Source organism: Malus sylvestris, chromosome 8, assembly GCF_916048215.2.
Source record: "Malus sylvestris chromosome 8, drMalSylv7.2, whole genome shotgun sequence".
Taxonomy (NCBI): domain Eukaryota; kingdom Viridiplantae; phylum Streptophyta; class Magnoliopsida; order Rosales; family Rosaceae; genus Malus; species Malus sylvestris.
In genome coordinates, this window is record NC_062267.1 from 18211644 (window position 1) to 18236468 (window position 24825).

Consider the following 24825-nt stretch of genomic DNA (forward strand, 5'->3'; position numbering starts at 1 on the left):
ACAGCTACACTCCTTGACCCTATATGAATACAATGAATGAATTCGATCTTCAATTTAAAATATTTACACTAGTGGATACCACAAAATCTTATGTTATACTTAATGAAAATATAAATAAACTCTTAAATGTTTGTGAATATGTTGTTTTGATGGGATATGCATTCTACGAAACTAGTTTCAACTATCTAACCGTCAAATATGTTTTTATATACTTCGAGATCGCATACACAAAAAATTGCAAAAAACAAACATTCAGAGATCAAGTAACGGGACAAAACTTTTCGACGGTTATAAAACGAAAAATCACAATTTAACTGTTATCTTAACTCCGATTTTGATTATTTTTTATAGCTACACTCCTTGACCCTATATGAATACAATGAACAAATTCGATCTTCAATTTAAAATATTTACACTAGTGGATACCACAAAATCTTATGTTATACTTAATGAAAGTATAAATAAACTTTAAGTGTTAGTGAATCTATCGTTTTGATGGGATATGCATCCTACGAAATTAATTTCAACGATCCAACCGTCAAATTTGTTTGTATATGCTTCAAGATCGCTACACTAGTGGATACCACAAAATCGATATTTTATAATAAAATTATATTTATGAATGAATCCAATCTTCAATTTAAAACCGATATTAATTATTTTATATATTTTAAGTGTTAATTAGAGTATGTTTCAATTAGTATGTGATGATATTTTATAATAAAATTATATTTATGTTTTTTATTACGTATTTTATTCAAGTTAAATTTTATTTATTAAAATCTTAAAATGTTATATGACATAATTTGAAATGGATGGATAAACATTAGGCGGGAAATGGATGGATAATTTGAAATATGAGGTGGGAAATTTCCCGCTTGTTTTGCAGAGGAAATGTATTCTCAGACTTAGTGTCGGTTTTAACCGACGTTATCGTCTTTTAATTCAACACAAGTTTCATTAAACCGACGCTACATGAATTTCAAAAAGTGTGTCAGAAGTTGGTGTCGGTTAGGACAGACACCAACATTAATTTAAACCGATGCCGTATTTTCAATAAAGAGTGTCAGAAAGTTGATTGGTTCAGTTAACTTGACGTGAATATCAGTAAAGTGTGTCAAGATGACATCAATTAAAACCGACGCCATTTACATTTAATTCGACGTTAGTGAATCAATGTCGGTTTAAACCAACGCCAACTAAGTACCCATATTTAAACCCCTCTCTTTCCCATTTCATCCATGCTTTCATTTCTCTCCCAATTTCAGTCTTTCTTCTTCTCCTCCCCCATTTCATTTCCCCATTTCATATGTGCATCCCTTTCTTCCTCCTTTTCTGTTTTTCCTCTTCTCCTTTGCGATTTTCTATAGATCACCATTTTGAAGATCAACATTTTGAGGAACTCCAATTCGAAGAGGAAGAGCTCGAAGGTGGTTCATTTTTAAATTATTATGATTATTAATTTTAGTTTCTGTTTTGTATTCTAACTAGTTTTATGCTTAAATTGAAATTTTATTTTTGTTTCTTGGTTTTTAATTTTTTTTTGTATTTATAAGGATCAACTCAACGGAGATGCGGACCCTCAATTCCGAATTGGAAGGAACATGTATTAGTGATAATTCTAGTGCGTTAGTGATAATTCTAGTGATAATGCATTAGTGATAATTCTAGTGCATTAGTGATAATTCTAGTTCGTTTGATTCGTTTGGAAAATGCATTAGTGATAATTCTAGTGCGTTTTCGAAACATGTAGCGGCAAAGGTTAGAGATTACAGAAATATTCCGATGGTGGCATACTGGAATAAAGAAAAAACAAAGGTAAACGTTTCATGATTTATTTTATTATACCTTGAAATTTGTCTAATAAATTCTTTTATTTTTCAGGAGATTGCTGAAAAAAATAAGCATAATTGGCAATTGAAAACTATGAACCACACAACCAGTTCAAAATCTAGTGCAAGAGTTCAGGAAGAATTTTTATATTTTAAATTTAATATATAGTTGGTAGAAATTTATTTTTAATATGAAGTTTGCTTAAAATTGTTTGTTTTTTCATTGACATATGGTGGGATTTATTTTTATATAATTTTTTTAATTATTATTAATTAAAACCAGAAAAATATTTTTTTTTTATTATTACTATATTTGGTGTTGCTTATGAACGACAGCATAATAATTATTTTATGTATCCATATGTTATGTAATGTCGATTAAAACCGACAGTAGTTTGAGTATTTTATTTGTTTAACTGTTACGTGATGTCAGTTATGACCGACAATAGATTTGATATTTTAATTCTTTAATTGTTGCTTGACGTCACTTAGAACCGCCATCATGTCAGAACTTAACGTCGTTTCTAACCGACTTAATGTTGGACGTCGCTTTTAAGCGACGCTGTTGTTCTTTTTTATTTTATATTACTTTGCTTCTTGGTGGCGGATTAAAGAGACTAACCGACGTCAATACCCTTTTGGTGACGGTAGCAATGGTGTCGCTTCACCTATCCAACATTGCACGACTTTATGTTTGATTTTTACCAAAAATCCGACAGTAATTAGGTTTTATTGTCGGTTTTTACACCGTCAGTGATAGCCTCTTTTGTAGTAGTGATCGTTTCAACAGCGAAATTTGGTTGATAATTGCAGCGATACATTCGTTGTATCCAACATGGAGTTCGATTTTTTTTAAGGCAACTACCCTTGTGGCTGCTGGCAAGGTGGTAATGATGGCAACAGCTATAATTGCTTTCTGGGTTTGCATTCTGCAGGGTAGAGGTTAGGGTTTTTATTTTATTTTATATTTTTTCAATGGGTTTTGGGCTATGCTCAGTTTTTATAGGGCTTATTTGTTGTAACTTGTATTGGGCTTTTTCTCATTCAACCAAATCTTATGTTTTTTGGACCAAAAGAAAAATTATAAAATACTCATATAGCACAAGACAATGTTAGGAAAACTAAAATTTTAATTAGACCATCTTTTGTAGTCTACATGATGTGGCGGTTGATGGTTGGACTCTTTTTTTACGATTTAAGAAGGAATCTAATCATCAACTGTCAACAAAAGTTTTTTTTTGTTCAAAATATGATTAATAAAAGATGGTTTAAAAATTTATTCTCTCTAGCATCACCTTTTAGCATAAAGCTTTATGAGGAACTAGAGAAAGTGAGGGTGGGAATAACATGATCCGGTTGTTTCAGTGTTTTTTTTTTTTTTGAGTGTTTGCCCCCTACTTGGAACTAGCTTTGATGGTCCCTGTCCCTCGTAACTTATTAACACGTGGTCGCATTGGACTTTACAATGCACAATTTTTATTGAATAATCCTAAACTTAATCAAAATGTTTATTTTCTGTGATGAATGAATACTAAAACATTTTTTTTTTTTAAATGATGAAAGATTTTACGAAAAAGTTAAACATTGATATGTTTGATGTTGATGCTCACGTTAGACATTGCAATGCAGAGCTTTCAATGCTTCAACATAGAAAAGCACTTAAAATGATTTTTTTTTTTTTTTTTTTTAAGTTTAGGAAAGTTGGAAAATTTGACCTACCTGGAGAACGAAGGGCGTGGTTCAGAGTATGCTCGACCATGCCTCAACAGTGGCGAAGCTACGTGAGGGAGGGGAGTGACGGCCGCCACTCCCCTCGTCGGAAATCACGCTCAGAAGCGGTGTTTCCGCCCCTTCGGTCTCGTCGAAAGTGATGAAATTTCATGTGGTTTCTGTCGTTTTGAGTTTCCTTGCTCTATCACACCACGGGCTGATCGCAAGCTCTATTTTTTCCAAGAAAAAAAAACCTAGGCCAAAGAAGGGAGGAACAAAGATCTGCAATTCGCAGCTTCTGCAAATGGAGAGGTTCTGTTTGACGGAGAAGAAAAGAAAGGAAAAAGAGAGAGACTTTCTCTCTCCCCCATCCCACCCACATGCAATTACATAGGAGTTACTAGGAGTGAGGGGCACCGCGCACTGGCTTGGGTTTCGATCCCCTAAACCTCTGGAGGCTTACATGGCCAAACTTGTACCATATCCTGTGGGGATGGTACTTGGTTCTGGGGTGTAGGATTAAATGGACACTCTTGTTACCCTACGTCGTGCTATGCTGGTCAAATTAAAGTGAGGGTAATCGGTCATGAGACCGGTCATCAGGTTAGATTATGTTGGCACACAAGTTCTGAAAGTGAATCGTGGTGACGGTCAATAATGGTAAGTGATTTTACCAATGATTGTGATTAGAAATTCCAATGATTTTGACTGGAATTTCTGATATTTGATTTGCCAATTCTAATGGCTTGGCTTGAAATTGTGATATTTACTTAGCGACTAATGATTATGGCTTGGTATTGTGATAATTATTTGGCCGATGAGGGCTACTGCTTGAATTTATGATATTTGTTTGTCAAGAATGAAAATGGCAAAATGTTGATATCGCCAGTGATTGTGGCTAGAAATTTCGAGGAAGAATCGTGATAACGGCTGCGTATAGCTAATGATGGTAAGTGGTTTACCAATAATTGTGATATTTTGCCAATGTGTATGGCTAGAATTTCCGATATTTATTCTGCCAATGAATGTGGCTAGGAATCTAAGAATGTGGGTGAGAATCACGATGAGTTATTCGTTGATTTATTTACTTTTGGAACTTGAATAAAATCGTAGACTGAGGTTATGATTTTATTTATTAAAAATAGAATGGCGGAATTAGCTCTAATTTTTTTTTTTTCGATATTCGAGAGTAGAAATCTCGAGGACGAGATTTATTTTAATGGGGGTCGAATGTAATACCCTAATTTTTTTAAAATATAAATGCAAGATCAATCCTTGTGGAATTGGAGATGACTAAGCTATATGCTTAGCTTGCTGGCCGATTAAGTTAGGAGGTGTCAATAAAGTTACATGCAAATGGGATATTTAGGTAAGTTGTGGCATGCATTGTAGAGATCAGGCAACCATTTGTCCACATTGAGATGACAGGTGTGTTGGCTACAAATTCATCCAATAGGATGTGTTGTTTTGCTGTCATTCTGATATACTGAACAAGAGCAACATGCACCATCAATGTAGGGGGAACCGGATAAAGAAAAACGGGTCACGACAGTGCAGAAGAGAGAGATTTCCTTGTTCTTTGCAGAAAGCTAAAGGTTTGAAGATGTGTAACGCTGCCTTTATTACCACGGGAGGGGGGCTACTTACAATTTCAGGGGAATAGAACTGTAGTTTGGAGTCTAAAGTTTGGATTATGCAGAGATGGAGAGAAGACTAGAAAGAAAAGGGATACGAAAAAGATGATGAAAAACGACAGATGAGAGTTAAAAAGATAGTTGGTATTTGGATGTTGTCCACTAGTGATGGTGAGGAGTAGCAAGTCTAATTAAGATGGAAAAGGGAGCTATTGTACTAATGGCACCATCGGTACAACAAGTATGTAGTTCTAGTGGCCTAATTAGTTTTATTTCAAATTGAAGGAAAACTCTTAGCTGGTTCTCTACCTTACGGGTAAGAAAAAAGATTTCAAATTGTTACTTTTCTTATTTAGTTGTGAACTACGATTGGCTTGATCCCTTCGGAGGATACGTAGGCAGTCTAATAAGAAGTTAGATGAAGCCATAATATAAACAAGATTAAATATTGGGGGAAAATCGTCAGAGAGAGAAATGTTAGTATGGTTAATATAAAGGGTAACTATGACATTTTTGGGCCTATCACCGTAGTTAGCTTCCGTATAAAATAAGGAAAATGTTTGTGTTGTGGCAGGAGCCATTACTTATGTTGCTCGGCTTGACTGAAGCCAAGGATTGGCTCGGCATGAGCTAAGGAAGTGGCATGGCATGGGTCACAGTTTAGGCTGCTTGCCAGAAATAAGGAAACTGCTTGAGTTTGATTTCTCAACTGTCGTAGATGAAGCAGTCAAGGATGGAGTTGCTAAGATCGAAGCTGCTGAAGATGAAGTGTCAGATAAACGAACTGTTGAGTGTAAAGTGGCTGCTGCCCCCTGACCATTCGCTGCCTAGTTGGTCTTCAAGCATTTGATCTTTTGAGCTATGTGGCCTTCTCGCACTGGAGAGCTTACCCAGATGGGTGTCAGGGAATTAGTTTACCCTCTCACACTGGAGAGCAATTAGGTTACCCTTTCTTACTGAAGATCTATTAGTTTACCCTCTCGTGCTGGAGAGCAATTAGTTTACCCTCTCATACTGGTGTTGAAGTTCCTTTCGAGTGCAAATTTAAGGATAGTATAATGGCATAAGTAAGGGTGTCAAACCACAGAGACTGATAAACAACTTAGTAAAACCTTTTACTCTTACGTATTAGCATTAGTTAATGACTCATATGATTTAAAATTGGGGGCTTTAAGTAATTTTGGAAAATAAATAAAGACAGAAAGAAAAGGAAAAAATTAGAACTATTTAAAAATAAACCTAAGACATGAAATAGGTTAGAAATGTTTTTAGGACAGAAATCTGACTTAAAATGAGCTAAGGCCTTCCCCTAAACATTCATGAATCAATGAGATGATCTTTTAACTTATCCATTTCAAATGCACAACTAAGATGTTCACATATCTAGCATGGCATATAACTAGATTGTATGAATCCTCACTTTCTATGCATGTTAAATGCATGGCATATACATCAAACTTATATTTGTAGATGCAACCTAGCATGGCATATACTCAGATTTAGCACCTAGAAACTCATTAAGAACGAAGAGGATTATGAACATCACATGAACCCTAGAACATGGCATTTATCCTAGATTTCCATGGAATCAGCTTACATGATTAGTTTTGAACCTAACCACATGTTGCTAAGGAATGAAAGAAGATATGGTAGTCATCCTTATCATTCTCAACAGAAAGCAAACATAAACAAGGTAGCTAGGCTTGAAATTATGTGCTTGAACAATTGAGACAGAAAACTAATTCTAGCTTGCAAATGAAATTAATAAACTAAAACTGCATCATAACATTAATTCAATCATGTCTAGGGCTTCAAAGCAGCCCTGAGTATCCATCACCTAAATTAACAAAATACATAAAAAGTTAGGAAAGCTAGAACCTAGAAACGGCTTGAGGTGAATGACTCCTCCTCTTTGATGTTGTGTATCTTCTCCTCTTTATCCTTCAGATTCTGTGTATTTTTCTCCTATTAAAGGGCTTAGGCGTTTTTTAACATTTGACACATTTACATCTTTAAATTGACTCTCATTTATAGCTCATTACAATCAGCTTTTAGTATATGAGTAACTGAAAACTAGCTGTTATTTGTAACTGAACAGCTAATCTTTATTCTATCATAATTTCTTGTCGAAAGTTCCAAATCACAAGCTATAAAGACTATCAGAAAGAAGACTTCAAGGGCTTTCCATATATATGGCCCATTTTCTAATTCGTTCTGAGCACTTCGGGGCAAAGCTCGCAAGTTGGCTGTTCTGCAAAGACCTTTTCTGGCGGATCTTGGGCCACTTGTGGGCTATGATCTGGTCTTGGGCGAGTTGGGCTTCAAACTATCCATTCTAAGCTCTTAAAATATTCAAAATAAGATGATTTCTTCAAGCTCTTACTTTCATCCTGAAATACAATACAAACAACAAAATACCTTGTGATGCATAGAGATTTTAAGTCAAAAACCTAAGCAAAAGAGGGTGTAAAATTATAACTTTATGCACTCAACAACTAGATAGCTTACCCATATGGGTGTCGCGAAATTGGTTTACCCTCTTGCACTGGAGAGCAATTAGTTTACCCTCTCGCACTGGAAAACTTACCCATATGGGTGTCAAGGAATTGGTTTACCCTCTTGCACTGAAGAGCAATTAGTTTAACTTCTCGCACTGAAGAGCAATCTCACACTGGAAAACAATTAGTTTAACCTCTCGAACTGAAGAGCAAACCCATATGAGTGTCGGGGAATTGGTAAACCCTCTCGCACTAAAGAGCAATTAGTTTATCCTCTCACACTGGAAAGCAAACCTTTTTGGGTGTCGGGGAATTAATTTACCCTTTCACACTGGAGACCAATTAGTTTATCCTCTCGCACTGGAAAGCAGATCCTTTTGGGTGTCGGGGAATAAGTTTATCCTCTCACACTGAAGAGCAATTAGTTTACCCTCTCACACTGGACAGCTTACCCAGATGGGTGTCAGGAGATTGGTTTACCCTTTCGCACTGGATAGCATGGAAGTCCTTGTCGTGAGTGCAGCTAAGGAAAGCTAGACTGCTGGACAAATGAAATAAGGGTTTGGAGAATTTTGAGAGAAAAGTGTTCGGAGAATTTTGAGAAGTTAGCAAGAGAATTGGAACTTAGGTTTATAGAGAAAATGGGGTAGTATATATAGGGCATGGCTGGTCCCCTTTGGAGAGATGGTGACCAACCATTTGTGGCATTTTTGGGTGTAATTTGTAGTTAATTAGCCAATTAATAGATTAATTAGGTAATAAATCAATTAATTAGCTAATTAATATAATTTGAAATTAATGTTTTGGGGGTTACCTTGTGGAGAAGATTTGATGAGGATGGATGAAATAGGTTTTGAATAAATAACTATTTTGGGCACTTTTGACTTGATTGAGGGATGATTGTCCACTACTCGCGCATAGGAGTTCCGGTGTTCCTTAAGGGTAATTTTGTCCTTTTCATCCTAGAATCCACATGTCTCATCCATATTTTTCTTGATTATTTTTTGCTCCACAACACTAATATTGTTTTCAAGTTAACAATATATTTCACAATTTTATTACGAAAGATGCCAGTACAATTAGAAATAAAACCATTTAGTACAAATTTGTAAATGACGAACATAGGATTTTTCTCATTATTCAACAAGATGTGTTTGTAAACTTTGCATTCGACTTTGGAAATTGCATAGCTTGAGTATGACCCAAAAGAGAAGATCTTATGAACATTTAGGGAGATCAAATTTTTTAAATCAAATTTGTAAATTAAATTATATGGTTATAGAAGATTTATTTTCTTTTTTATTTGGTAATCATGTGGTTATAGAATATTGATTATGTCTAAAGTGAGATTTGCAACCTATATGGCTCTGAGCGAGCACCTAGGCACACTAGGGGGTTGCCTAAGATGCACTAGCAAAACAGAAATATTAATTCTATATTCGTTTTCCCCAAGAGATAACAATGCCCAGTTTATTTCCAACCAAAACGGAAATTCAATCATTTTTTCTACTATTTCTTCTAATTTCCAGTTTAATCATTTTCTCAAGCAAGAATTATCAAACCAAAATAACCACATATATATACACCACACATGTAACATTTTCTCAAGCAAGAATTATCAAACCAAAATAACCACATATATATACACCACACATGTAAACATGACAGCGCTGACAGTGTACAGTCCAGCGCACTAGCTCATTGATCCGCCGAATGAACTCAGATCCCTGGCAAACCTGACCCAAACCTACTCGCATACCCACCTAAAAGAAGTGGTGTAAGCAGTGACTACATCGCAACCGCCGTGAAGCACCGCACTTCCATTAGTGACATGCGTCCAGCTGCGGTCAGCAAAATGCCCCCAAAAACCTGTTTGCTACGACTGCCCACAAAGGTTATCGCGCACGAGAGATTTTTCAATGTGACCGTCACACGAGGTGGTACATCATGTGTCTCTATATAAATTGTGAGCTATGCAAGTTAAAAGATTAATAACATAAAAATTAAAAGTTTCCACCACTTGCATAAAAACACGTGGTGTACCATCCGTATGCCCGTCACAACTAAAAATTTCTCATCGCCCACGTCGATTCTAGAACCATCCACCCTCTACCTTCTACCACATGTCATTCCCTTCCCCTCTCTTCACCCTATATATTCACCTCTCTCACTCGCATTTCAACTTTCAAATTTCGACTATAGCTTGTTTAGCACAGAGGGTGAGTACCGATTGGGAGAGAGAGCAAACAACAGCGTTCAAATCGAACAACACCAGTTGAAATGTTGTCCACCGATTTCTAGCTATCACTAGGATTCAGGTTCCACCTGACGGAAGATGAGCTCATGAAGCACTACCTCTACCGGAAATGTGTGTCACAGCCAATATCCGTCCTGATCATCGCCAAAATTGACCTTTACAAATACGACCCCTGGGAGCTCCCAAGTAATTATCCCCTAAATTTTAGGAATCTTTTCCAAATTATCATAGATTTTCTTTTCTAAATAATATTTATTAGTTTATTAATTTAAATTTTGTATTGCAGGTTTGGTGTTGTACGGAGAGAAAGAGTGGTATTTCTTTTCGCCAAGGGATCGGAAGTACCCGAACGGTTCGAGGCCGAACCGGGCGGCGGGAAGCGGTTACTAGAAGGTGACCGGTGCCGATAAGCCGATTGGGCATCCGAAACCAATGGGGATTAAGAAAGCTCTGGTGTTCTATGCCTGAAAAGCATCGCGGCGAAAAGACCAACTGGATTATGCACAAGTACCACCTCGCCGACATGGACCGCTCACCGCAAAAAAAAGAATAGCCTCAAGGTATGCACGTTACTCTCCCTCTTGTAAGATTAAGGGTTGGGGGTAAAATTATGAATCTGTAACTTAGTTGCATGATGATGACGATTCGATTGACACGACTTCGTTCAAATCATTTTTTTTCTTTTTTGAACAAATAATATTATTTATATCTAGCGTCACAATACGTTAGTAATATGTATTGTAAAAATGTAGTTCAAATTCACTTTCTATGAGGCTTGAATTTTAAATCTCTCATTTATAAGCGAAGAAAATTTTAACGTAAATAATATTTCCCAAATGGGCTTGAGTCCCACTTGTTCATTCCACGAATTGGCGCTGTATGCGGATGGTGGAGATTGAACCTATTTTAGATCAACGGTGTGTTAAAAATTTCCAATTTTGGAAAAACAAATTGACTTTTTTTGTGGGGGAATTTGATAGGAGCATATTTATGCGACTTAGTTAGCTTGTTCTTGTGCATTTGTGTTGTTATTTCTTAGTTAATTATGCATTTTAAGCTATTTTCGTGTGTTTGTAGGTCATAATAACAAAGTTGGCAAGAAAGTGCATTTCAGAGCATTTTTGAGCATTTTTTAGCCAAGATTGGATAGTGCAAGCATGGAGACATGAGGATGGACGTTTTTGAAGATTTGAAGGCTAGAAATCAGCATGTGTGTGTGCAAGTGTGTTGACCTACAACTCCAAACATCCATCCACTACACCTATTACATCCACTCATTACCAAACACTCATCCACTACACCCATTACATCCACTCATTACCACAACACTCACCCACTACAACCATTACATCCACTCATCACCAAACACTCATCCACTACACCCATTACATCCACTCATTACCAAACACTCATCCACTACACCCATTACATCCACTCATTACCACAACACTCACCCACTACACCCATTACATCCACTCATTACAACTCCATACACTCCTCTCCCTAGCCTATAAATACATCCACCCTTCACCATAATTTGGGGGAGATCTATCTAAAGACACTACATTCACATCTTACAACCTTCATCCAAACACTTCCATTCATCCTCACATCCATTCCTCCATACAAACAAACCTTCAAACACTCACCAACACCTTGTGCCGTAGCAAAGGAAGGGAAGGAAAGTGCTTGGACGTGCTTGCCATTCAAGTTGGATTGTTGGAGCGTTTTTAGGTGTTTTCTTTCTTTTGTTTTCAATGTCTAAATTTGTTTATCTTTGCTTTGTAAGTATGAGAAACTAAACCCCCCTTAGCTAGGGGGGAATTCGAAACCATGTTCATGCTTGCAATATGATTTGATTACTTTCAGTTGTGATTCATAAGTTGTGAATTCAATTTACTTATCCATTTGAATTAAAACTTATTTGTGTATGTTGGTTGAGAGTGCACGCTTAATTTCCATGCATAAATATGATGCTAGGATATAAGGGAGTTTCACTTAATCATTATGAACTTATATTCACAAGTAGTAAAGTTTGTTCGTCACAACCGTGTTAAGTAAATTCTTGGCATAAGTTTCATGCAATTCATAGTTACAAGTGTTTCGTCAATGCTTATGATTTTCATAGAACTTAATGATTCTTACTTGTTCTATTATGCAATTCATGTAGGGAACTTGTCAATGCTTTGGGTTGTTGTATGCAATCATCCAATTTAATGAAATTAGAAAAATCTGAGGATTAATTTAAGCGTACCTAATTAATCTGGGGTGTTGAGGTTCATGGTTTATTGAAAAGCAACTGGAAATCGTTTTATATGCAAGTATGTCATGTGTGGAGAAGAACCTCCTAGCTAGCCTTCCATCCATTCAATTTACTCAAATTCGTGCAGATTTCATTAATTCTTTAATTTACTTGTTTTGTTTTCCTTATTTTCGTCCAAAACCAAAATCCCCTTATTTTATTAAAGTCATATATTAGTTAGTACTTGTTTTAGATTGTGTTTTTAAGTGTTTTAAGTCAAGATAAAATCAATTTTCGTCCAACCTTAGTGTTAGTGGCAGAAACTGCCTTAGAGTTGTATTTAGGCAGTTTTGAGTCTCTATAATCTGTTTTGAGTCTTGTAACTTTAATTTCATGCTTTTAAGTTTGTTTTCACATATTTAAGTCAGTTTCAAGTGTTTTAGCAATCCCTCCTAATCCCCGGCCTAGAACGATCCCTACTTACATTCTTTACTACAATTGACAACAAGAGGGTTTAATTTGTGTGTTAAGTTAATTTTCGCACCAAAAGTGTTATTGGCACTTCAAAAACCTCATTCTACACTCCTCACAAATATAAATTTTTTTCCTAATATAGAAAGTTTGAAGTGTAGAATGAGATTTTTAGAGTGCTAATAACAATTCCCTTGTGTGATTGACACACCCCGTCCCGAAGGAGGGCATGCTGGCCGTCACGTGAGAGTGACGTAACCATTTGCACAGTACGGAAGCTTTAAGATACAATTTATAAGTTGATACACCCGAAGGTGAGTCCTAATTTTGTCCAATCTGTCAGAACACCGTCGAATTCCTCGTAGTCACCACACCTTAATCCCGTTTAAGGTCACATTGGTCATCTCACGTCCTCGGAATTAATAATTCCGGGACGGGCTGTGACAATCTCCCCTCCTTATAGAATTTCGTCCCCGAAATTCCAATCACCAACCAGAACATCAAAACTCATAAAAGAGAATCGGATGAGAAAGATTTACCCGAAGCTATTGTTGGAGTATGGTTGATTTAGTTGGTTGCTGGAATTTCGGGGACGAAATTCTATAAGGAGGGAAGATTGTCACAGCCCGTCCCGGAATTTTAATTTCGAGGACATGAAAAGACGAAAATGCCCTTAAACGGGACTAAGGGGCGAAAATTTAACAATTTGGATTGAGTTGAACACGTGGGATCCCCACATCCCTCAAAACCTTCCCCAATTCCCGTACCTTGTCTCTCTATCTCTCTTCCCTCACGACTCTCTCTCACTCTCAGTTCTCTCTCTTCCTCTCCGACGCTCAACCTCACCCAAAACCACCTAAAACATAAACAAACGTCCAAGATAAGACCACATTTGGACTCCTGGAACTTCCACGATCACGTAGACACCAATTTCAGGTAAGTTTTACTTCGGAAAACCTAGATTCTAAACTCCCCGCGAAAGTGCACTGTTCATGATCTTCGAATTGACTTTGTTTTAGGACAATCCAAGCTCACAGTGAGCTTAGTGAGGTCCCAAGGAAGCTCGGAGTGCTTCGTTGGAAGTTTTTGGACGTAAGAACACGGAGATCGACAAGTTCAAAGTTTGGCCGGAGCTTTCGAGGCATTTTCCGGCGAATATCCGGCGAGTTAGGAGTCGCGGTAGGTATCAATCTCTTCGTCTCGTCAAGTACTACAACTTTCCTTTTTGTTTCACTCAATTTCGTTGAGTATTGAAGAAGTTATACTCATTTGAAAAATACCCAGTTTCCGGCGACCTCCGAGGCTTTCGAGGCAGTTTCCGGCCAAACCACGGAAAACTAGGTGTTTTTCAAGGTACCATTCTCTTTGTCTCTTCAAGGGCTACAACTTTCGTTTTTGAATCACTTGATTTCGTTGAGAAATGACAAAGTTATGGCAATTTGAAAAACTGCCCAGAAAACGGCCGCCGGAAAAACCAGTCCGGCGACCCAAGGAAGAAGAAGGTGCTACAGTAAAAATAAAAAATAAAAATAAAATTATTTTAAAAATATGTCGACGTCCGTGACGTCGAGTAGATCACTGTGGTATATTCATATACCTAAATTGAACACCGTATGAGAAAGTTATTAAGGATTGTTGGTTAGGTGTTCAAATAACGTTTTATAGTTTTCACATTTAGGTGAAAATGTGAATTGATGATCCGACCGTTGGATCGTCACCAAACTTTGATACGTTGTAATACGTAATATTTGAGGATTATTGGAACTTACGGATTGGGAATCCGAGTTACGGATCTTCCGGAATTGGAATTGTAAGTCCATAATATAAAATGTTAACCGTCACTTAGTTTTGGAAATTGACGGAGATCCGACCGTTGGATGGTAATGAAATTTTAGGATGTTGTCCTAGAGGTATAATGTGGACCTCTGGAAGTTATGGATTTAAAATCTGAGTGGCAGATCTTCCGGATCGATCAACGTAGTGACGTATTTTATATAAGTTATGTATTCTATCGATATGAATTCTGAGCCTGGATTTGATTATTATTCTAGGCGGCGATCGTCATGACGCCTTGATGTGTGGTGCTAGGGAGTTGTTGGACGAACTCCAGGTGAGTGGGCAGTTTTGTTTTCCGTATATATATATACTTGACGTTTCCCAGAAATTGAATTGAAATGAAATTATGTTTAAAATGAAATGCATATGAGTTATGTGGAAAAACGGGAAGTGAAATACCATGCATAGAATTGATATGAAAAGTATATAGAAATGTGAGTTGAAATGCCATGCATGAATTAATTTATAATGCATATGTATGAATTGGTGCGGTGGACGCACAGGTAAGAATTGATTTATGATGCATATGTATGAAATGGTGCGGTGGACGCACAGATGAGTATTTAATTACTGTTATGATGATGATGATATATATTGAGCTCAAATCCTGCACCATGGTTTAGTGCTTATAGTATTCACCGCATCGCACGCTCGCCTTGGATCCAAGTAGATGCTAGTCGTACAGTCCACGCGGAGTGGGTACGACAGACCAGTCGCGAGAGTGTTAGTGAGATTCCGACTGGTGGGTGACCTTAGATTATGTGCACAGATGATTTATGAGAAGCACTAGAGCGTAACTTGCGTGCAGAAGGCCGGACGGGTCACAGAGGTGACTCCGGTAGAGTGATAATGATAGATTTTGAGCTCTAGGTTCAACCGTACAGGGCTATTAGAGGGCCTACGGTTGATTACTTTCTTGCACCTGATATGATTATGTTGATGCATTCATACCTTATTACTGTTGAGATGATGTGGCATGGCATAATTAATATGAGAAATGTTGAGATGATGTGGCATGGCATAACTGATATGAAAAATGTTGAAAAAGTGAAATGAAGTATTGAGAATATATATGTATATTTATATTTTACATTTCTGGGAAAGTATACAGGTTTTACGGAGAGGGGTTACAACGTTATGAGAAATGTTTGGATTTGGAAAAGAATTGTTTTACTGACCCACTCAATTTTGGTTTTGCGCCCCTCCAGGTTCAGGAATCACAAAGGTGTGGTGACTACGAGGAATTCGACGGTGTTCTGACAGATTGGACAAAATTAGGACTCACCTTCGGGTGTATCAATTTAAATTGTATCTTAAAGCTTCCGTACTGTGCAAATGGTTACGTCACTCTCACGTGACGGCCAGCATGCCCTCCTTCGGGACGGGGTGTGTCAGTTAGTCGCGAGAGTGTTAGTGAGATTCCGACTGGTGGGTGACCTTAGATTATGTGCACAGATGATTTATGAGAAGCACTAGAGCGTAACTTGCGTGCAGAAGGCCGGACGGGTCACAGAGGTGACTCCGGTAGAGTGATAATGATAGATTTTGAGCTCTAGGTTCAACCGTACAGGGCTATTAGAGGGCCTACGGTTGATTACTTTCTTGCACCTGATATGATTATGTTGATGCATTCATACCTTATTACTGTTGAGATGATGTGGCATGGCATAATTAATATGAGAAATGTTGAGATGATGTGGCATGGCATAATTGTTATGAAAATGTTGAGTTAACGACTTGAAGTCTTGAGAATATATATGTATATTTATATTTTACATTTCTGGGAAAGTATACAGGTTTTACGGAGAGGGGTTACAACGTTTTGAGAAATGTTTGGATTTGGAAAAAGAATTGTTTTACTGACCCACTCAATTTTGGTTTTGCGCCCCTCCAGGTTCAGGAATCACAAAGGTGTGGTGACTACGAGGAATTCGACGGTGTTCTGACAGATTGGACAAAATTAGGACTCACCTTCGGGTGTATCAACTTATAAATTGTATCTTAAAGCTTCCGTACTGTGCAAATGGTTACGTCACTCTCACGTGACGGCCAGCATGCCCTCCTTCGGGACGGGGTGTGTCAGTTGGTATCCAATCTGTCAGAACACCGTCGAATTCCTCGTAGTCACCACACCTTAATCCCGTTTAAGGTCACATTGGTCATCTCACGTCCTCGGAATTAATAATTCCGGGACGGGCTGTGACAGTGATGGTGACTAAAGCTATTAGCGATAACTAAAGGATAAGACTGACTTGATAAGGGGATTTTATTTGAGGTTAGGATTTATTTAACTTTTTTATTTTCTTAATTAGTGAATGATTAATTAATTGAATTGGATACCGATAAACGGTCTGCATTTTCACAGCTGGATGATTAGGTTCTGTGCCGAATATACAACAAGAAGGGCACCGTGGAGAAGCAGCAGCCTCAGCAGCAAGAAAAAGAATAGCAAACAAGGATTCATAACGTAAGCACCAGCTCGGAGTTCGAGGATGGGAAGCCACCAGCTGCGGTGGTCCCCATTCGGCCCCCGAACAATTACGTGTACTTCGACACGTCGAAATCGGTGCCAAAGCTGCACACGGACTCGAACTGCTCAGAGGACGTGGTGTCACCGAGGTTCACGTGTGAGGTGCAGAGCAAGCCTAAATGGAAGGAGTGGGAGAAAGCCCTTGAATTCCTTTACAATCACACGGATGCCACCATGGAGAACGGGTTCAGGGCGTAGTTCCAGAGTGACAATCAGATGTCCCTGCTACAGGACATCTTCATGTACCTCCAGAAGCCTTATTGATTTTGATCGTGTGTTAGGGACTACTGTAAACATATATGAGACGGCGCATCAGACGACAACAGGAGACCGAAGTTGATGATAGTGCCTTTATGCGTCGATGGATTTGGAGAGCGAAATGGGATTTAGATTGAGATTAGGATAGGGATTCGATTGGGGTTGGTATTTCACTTGTGGGTTCAACATTTTGGGGTCCAAAAGTGAATTGGGACCGTTGGATATAAAAATTATAAAAATGACGGGCGTATTCTGCAACACAAAATTATTATGAAAGAAACTAAATTTTTTAAATCAAATTTCGTAAACTAAATGATGTAGTTATTAATTATTGAATTATCACTTAAGTGTTGATTAACGTATTTAATTCTTATTGGTGATACGTCATTTAATTTACAAACTTTGGTTTAAAAATTTAGTCTCTCGAACGTTATCCATTATGAAATATTATCATTTAGTAGTAAAATGTGTAACATTTGTACACGTAGGTTATGTTGTTCACAAATTTCACATGGTGATATTGAAGGCAAACTATCTAAATTCTAATATTTGTTTGTAATTCAGATCATGGTTGTAGTGAGTTACTATGCTTTTCCTTTGATAGTCATGTGTCCTTAGTTATTTTTCTTTGGAGGCATGGTGTGCTGTAAATTACTGTAAATTATTGATATTGATTCAAACTTGGCACATAAAATGAAAATGTTGTTTTAGGTCGTGGTATTTTTGGTTTTGAAAAAAGAGAAGGGGGCTTTTTAGGATGCCGCGACTTGTTCTGATTTTATTGAATTTTATTTCAGAAGTTGTAGAATGATGAAGATGTCTTTGTATCACTAAGTGAAATTCTATGCGGACATTTGTGCTTAATTCATATTGTCTCCTTTCTTGTTGTATTCGTATAGTTCTCATTGATATGAACGCATGAGAGCAAATGAAACAAAATTTGTATAGTTTAGTAATTATACTTTTGTTGGAATTTATAGAGTTGGTTTGTGTGTCATTAGGCCCCACAACCCTCTCTCATGCGAGTCCAGATTTTCTGCACCCAAATACCCTTGTGGTCCTTCTGTGGCCCCTCTAAATATGCAACACGTGTCCACCCACTCACTAATCTTAACTCTGTTATTTTTTCTGTTATCCTTAAACTTCTGTTATCTACTAAATTTTTGGAAAAAGAAATTGCAAAAGGCATACGACGCCTGGACTCTACCAAATATCCCTCTATTGCACGACTCTCTTTCTTCCTCGCTTTGGCTTCCAAAGTTCTTCGTTTCCATGTCCAAGCATTGAACCATGGAGCCAAAAATTCATATGCATAAAGTAGAGCACGACCCTAGAGAAGGAGCAACTGTAAGTAAATTTTTTTTCTTATTTTATTTGTGAATGAGACATGTGAAGGGGTTGAGATAGATTAGTTAGTGGAGATGGTTTTTTGTTTTTTAACCATTGTTGTCCTTTGCCCATATTTTGGTCTTTAATTCCATTTCAATTATGGTCTCGGAAGCATCACAATTAATTGTGGACAATCTTTCTTTTTACTTGCAGAATATGGACATCATTGGAGTATCAAACTGAAGCACATCGTAAGCTGGATTTCGAAGGTGATATTTCCATGAATAATTTTGTTGAAGGCGAGTGCAGTGACAAAAAGTTAGAAGATACAACAGATGGTGAAAATATTGTTTTGATTCATTCCAAAATACAAAAAGAATTCATTCCAACAGTTGGCTTGGAGTTTGAAACAGAAGTTCAAGCGTATAATTTTTACAAGACTTATGTATATCATGTTGGCTTCGGCATTAGAAGAAACAATGCACATAAAAGGGAAGATGGCACGTTTAAAGACAGGCTTTTTGTTTGCTCTACTCAAGGTTACCGTGGACCTGATAAACATGATGCTAATGTTCAACATCATCGTACTAAGACTAGATTTGGGTGCCAATCAAGGTTGCAAATAAATTCTCCCATACCTGGTAAGTATCTTATGGTTGACTTTGTTGCTGAGCATACACATGGGACAACAAGTCCGTCTAAGACACATTTTTTTAGAGCTCACAAGAACATTAGTGTTGCCCGAAAAACCTTAGCTGATATGGCTGATAGTTCGGGAATTGATCCAAAAGCAACTATTGAATTTTTTAGTAGACAAGCTGGTGGCCGTGAAAATCTTGGGTTTATTCCTGAGGATTATAGGAATTACTTATGTTCTAAGCGAACAACTGAAATGAAGATAGGGGATACTAGTGGAGTGTTGGAATATTTGCAAAAAAATACAATTGAACGATCCCAATATTTTTTATGCAATACAAGTGGATGAAGATGATCTGATAACTAACATTTTTTGGGCAAATGCAAAAATGATGGTTGATTATGATTATTTTGGTGATGTGGTATGTTTTGATACTGATAGGAGCATATTTATGCGACTTAGTTGGCTTGTTTTCTTGCATTTTCATAGTTTGTTTGTGTTTATTATAGTGTTTTAAGCTATTTTCGTGTGTTTGTAGGTCCATATGACAAAGTTGGCAAGAAAGTGCATTTTGGAGCATTTTTAGGCAGTTTTGGGCACCAAATGGATAGCTTATGAATGGAGCAAGATGGATGGACGAATTTGAAGTTCAAGAGGCTAGGAATGTGCTGAAAAGAGTGAAGAAATAAATCCAAGTCAAGGAAGATAAGAAATCAGCTCAAAAGAAGAAACATTATCTAAAACCTTATCCAACCTTATCTTATCTTATCCTATCCTAATCCTATCCTAATTTAATTCCAGCTGCATGGGGGATTTATTTTTAGATTAGGACACATTAAAATAGGTTTCTAGAAGCCTTATCATATCAGCCACACCTTATCCCTTGTTTTTCTAGGAATCAGCCACAAAACAACCTTTCTAGAAGGCCTTATCCCTTGTCCTACAAAAGTGGCACCCCAAACCTTTCTAGAAGCCCTAGAACCTGCAATCCTTTTCCCTTAGGATTGTGCAATCCTTTTCCCTTCAGATTTTGGTGAACCCTAGTCCTTTTCCTTCATGAATTGTGCCAAATACACATTCCTTTCCTTCAGAAATTCATGGGTTTCCCTAGCCCTATAAATACAAACCTTTGTGCAGCAATTAATCCACCACCCTCTACCAAAAATCACCTACATTCATCCACCACACCATCCACCACAATCCTTTTGTGCCGCAGCTAAGGAAGAAGAAGAATGAGCCATCTGGAGTGTTTCTAGGTGTATTCTATCTTTGTTTTCAATGTTTAATTCAAGTTATCTTTGTTTAATTGCGAACATGAGGAACTAATTTCTTTATAGTTAGAGGGGAATTCGAAACCATGATTATACTTGCAATATGAATTGATTACTTTCAATTGCGATTTGATAAATTGTGAATGCAATTCGCTTAACTGTTTTATTCAAAACTTATTCTTGTATGGTTATTAAGGTGGCCAACTTAGTTTGCATGCATGAATTTGATGCTAGAATGTAAGGGAGTTTCACCTAATCGGTATGAACTTATATTCATAAGTAGTTAAGGTTGTTAGTCACAATCATGTTAAGTAAATTCCTGGCATAAGTATCATGCGCTTTCATAGTTACGAATGCCTTGTCAACACTTATGATTTTCATAGCACTTAATGATCTTTGATTGCGTCTCTATTATGCGCTTTCATGTAGGGAACTTTTAAGGAATAATTTGATTGCGATGCGCTATTTCCATTCAATTCAATGATTTAAGGAAAATCTGAGGGTTAATTGAAGCGTACCTAATTAACTTGGGGTGTTAAGGTTCATGGTTTATTGAAAAGCAATTGGAGATTGACTTGTATGCAAGTGTGTCATGTGTGGAGAAGGACCTTCTAGCTAGACCATCACCCATCCAATTTCCCAATTTTCGTCCAAAATCTGTTTTAGTCTTTAATTTGTTTGTTTTACTTTATTTTCGTCCAAAACCCAATCCCCCTTACTTTGAAGTGTTAGATTAGTTAAAATCTGTTTTGGTTTGTGTTTTTAAGTGTCTTGAGTCAAGTTAAAACCAATTTTCGTCCAAATAACTCCTTAGAGTCAGTTTTGAGTCTATTTGGTTGTTTTGTGCTGTTTTGAGTCTTTTAAGTTTGTTTGGAGTCTTGTGAGTCTTGTTAAGTGTTTTTAAGTCAGTTTCAATTAGATTAGCAAACCCTCCTAATCCCCGGTCCAGAACGATCCCTACTTATACAGATACTACAATTGTCAAAAGAGGGTTTAATTTGTGTGTTAAGTTAATTTTCGCATCAATGGCCCCTCTAAATATGCGACACGTGTCCACCCACTCACTAATCTTAACTCTGTTATTTTTCTGTTATCCTTAAACTTCTGTTAACTTTTATTATCTACTAAATTTTTGGAAAAATAAATTGTAAAAGGCATACGACGTCTGGACTCTACCAAATATCCCTATGTTGCGCGACTCTCCTTCTTCCTCATTATGGCTTCCAAAGTTCTCCGTTTCCATGTCCAAGCATTGAACCATGGAGCAAAAAATTCATATGCATAGGGTAGAGCACGACCCTGGAGAAGGAGCAACTGTATGTAAATTTTTTTCTTATTTTATTTGTGAATGGGACATGTGAAGGGGTTGAGATAGATTAGTTAGTGGAGATGGCTATTTGTTTTTATTTTTTTTATTTTTTTATCAATGCTGGCCTTTGCCTAGATTTTGGTCTTTAATTCCATTTCAATTTTCTTAGTCTCCATGTCCAAGCATTGTACCGTGAAGCCAAAAATTCATATGCAAAGTGTTGAGCACAACATAGAAGCTGAACCATGAAGCCCAAAAAGCCCATGCAAAGAGATTCATCTATTGACATTCCTTCCACAAATGACCAAGTAGAGTACAAGTGCAGAGAAGTGCCATGAAAAGGTTTATTGCAACCATCAACGTGGTGCATGGTTTTAATCGAGCATAAACAGGTGTTCAATTACATTCGAAGTGTGATGAACTACTACGAATGAAGAGGCTCTTAGTTGTTTTCTTGTCAATAGAGTTAACTTCTAAAAAATCCTCATCGTCAGTATGTTCGAATTCTGGAGTTTTTATCAAATAATATATCATGGTCTCATCCAAAGAACCTGAACTACTAACTGATATCGACTAATCCGTGCTAATACAAATTGAAAGATCACAAAACCTTGATATAACCATAATAGATGGAGATGCCAACAGCTCTGGTAGCAATGAAATTGGATACATGAGACAAGGTCATGAAATTGCATTAATAAATTGATGGTAACAATTCATGTGCTTGTCAGCTTATAAATATCACAAGACCATACAAGAATTGAGTGAAATCCTGATTTTAAACCCAAATAGTTTTACTCATACTCTACCATACATCTAGAACATATTAGCATGACTCTTTGAAAAATACATGGACAAAATCATCAGTGCTACAATCCTTTTCCACTTTCATATTGTATGTCCATATGCTGACTCTTCTCTTGGCTTGTAAATTGAGGTAGCCATGTTTGAGGAACATTGTTGATAAATGCCTACAGTAATATAGCCTCCCATGTGGCTTTGTTGGCGTATATATAAGCATGCACACAACACAAATAAAAATAAGTTTAGCGAGTAACATACTTCAAATAATGATAAGGTGAATTACTAAATACACTTTAAAGTGATAATACCTAAGCAAATTGAAATGGTTGTCTAAATTGCATTTGTGGAAGCATTACATTTTGCTTATGGACTGGAAAACTCGTGTTTAATTTATTGCCACCAGGAAGTTATGCAGTGCATGGGTTGGACAAAGAAAATAAAAAATGACTCAATAAATTTAAGAAGGAAAAGAAATGACAAGCAAATACAAGTTAAAAACTAATAATGAAGCTTGAGGAATACCTGAACAAAGTTTGTAGGTAACTGATTCATAGTTTGGATTGGCACACCTATGGTTAAATTACAAGCAGTCTGTTCATGGTAGTTGATAATACAAATAAGTAACTACTTTAACACACCTTTATAAAATTATGTCAACTAATTAAAGATAAAACATACATGTTGGATTGGGAGGGTGGAAGCCATAGCGCTTTGTGGCAGGAGTACTTGATCTATGCAATGCCTTTTTTCTAGCAATTTTCTTTTTTGTGGCCTTTTCCAAAGCACTTTTTGGCCTACTAGATCCACTAATTGATTTTCTTTAGTTTTAATTCCTCTTACTCTAGTGTTATGATCGCCATCCACATAAATATTTTCTTCAAGTGGAGACACATTATTGACGGCTGGGGAGAGGACTTGAGGAGCTTTTTTAATTGTGTTTTCTTTGAAGGATGCATCAACATCTGCCAATGTGTTCGTAAGTGCCCTTATAGTAATTTCATATGCTTGTTGAGATTCTGATGCCCTTATTGCTAATTGAATATTCAACTGGCATATCTCTCTATAGCGCCTCATTACTTCTAACTTTGGGTCATTTTCACTTGTAGTCATGCAAGTAGATTTCGCACTTTTATCCTTAACATTTCTTGTCAATCTCTTCAAAATGTATTGAGTAAGAATACTCTTGATATTTTTTGTAGAGAGGACCTTTAAAGCATGTGCACACAACATTCCGGCAAACTCGAACTTCTTACAACTACAAGATATGGTGATGTTAATTGAGTCATATGTGACAGTATGGTATACATGCCTTCCATGAAGAGCAAGTCCATATTTGCTCACTGTACCACCCTCGCCTAAGAAGTTCAACACACAATCATGAGCTTTAAATAGTTCATTCTGAAATATAGTAAACACTTTTGGTGTGTAAACACTAGCTACATGCTTCAAGATTTCAACCGGAAATGACAAAGCTAGAGAACTTTGACTTGCTTTAAAGTCTGCATTTAATTCTTCATAATGGTGATCCTCAACTAGTCTCTGAAAGTGGTTAAAAAAACGCAGCAAATCATGTTTGTAATTGGTATACCTCTTTAGAGAACTATTCATGCTTTTGCTACGTTGGTTGGTGGTGATATCAGCACAAAAATGATGTCGCCTATAAACAAAAGCCCATTTCTCTTTTATGCGAAACATTCCACATAACCAATCATCACTTTTGAGATTATATTTTTCAAGCATGTTACTCCAAGCATTTATAAACTTTTCTTCCTCCTCATAATCCTATATGCAATGGCTAAAGTCTTTGGAAAAATCCTTAAACTCTTTAAAAACATTACTAAGGTGCTTCGCGACATTTTGATATATATAGCAAATGCATAATCGATGACATGTCTGTGACCATATTTCAGGCAACACTTTAGCCATTGCAGCATCTTGGTATGTGAGAATGGTTTGTGGTCTTTTTCCTGACATGACCTTGGCAAAAGTGTCAAACAACCACTTGAAAGTGGAGGTAATCTCAGCATACAACAATGCAGCACCAAATATAACCGTTTGCTTATGATTATTCACACCAACAAACATAGCAAAAGGTCTTCCTTCCTTATTTTTCCTATAGGTTGTATCTGATGCGAAAATTAACTTAACACACAAATTAAACCCTCTTTTGACAATTGTAGTATATGTATAAGTAGGGATCGTTCTGG

The 24825-nt window shown here is 36.9% G+C and overlaps 1 protein-coding gene, 1 long non-coding RNA gene and 1 pseudogene across 8 annotated transcripts in view; 2 read left to right on the top strand and 1 right to left on the bottom strand.

Moving 5' to 3' along the window:
- The window catches only part of LOC126632815 (uncharacterized), an 88599-nt gene that overhangs the window by 8374 nt on the left and 55400 nt on the right, over positions 1-24825 (bottom strand). The window lies entirely within an intron of this gene.
- On the top strand, positions 9798-17630 carry LOC126631414 (NAC domain-containing protein 2-like; annotated as a pseudogene).
- Positions 13162-16568, top strand: LOC126632817 (uncharacterized). 7 transcript variants are annotated; one of them, XR_007626839.1, is made up of 5 exons: positions 13162-13580; positions 13664-13823; positions 13929-13997; positions 14696-14754; positions 16375-16568. It is a non-coding gene; the product is annotated as an uncharacterized LOC126632817 (long non-coding RNA). The 7 variants fall into 7 exon arrangements; XR_007626837.1 differs by lacking the exon at positions 16375-16568 and adding an exon at positions 15689-15884; XR_007626835.1 differs by having other exon boundaries at positions 13929-14754.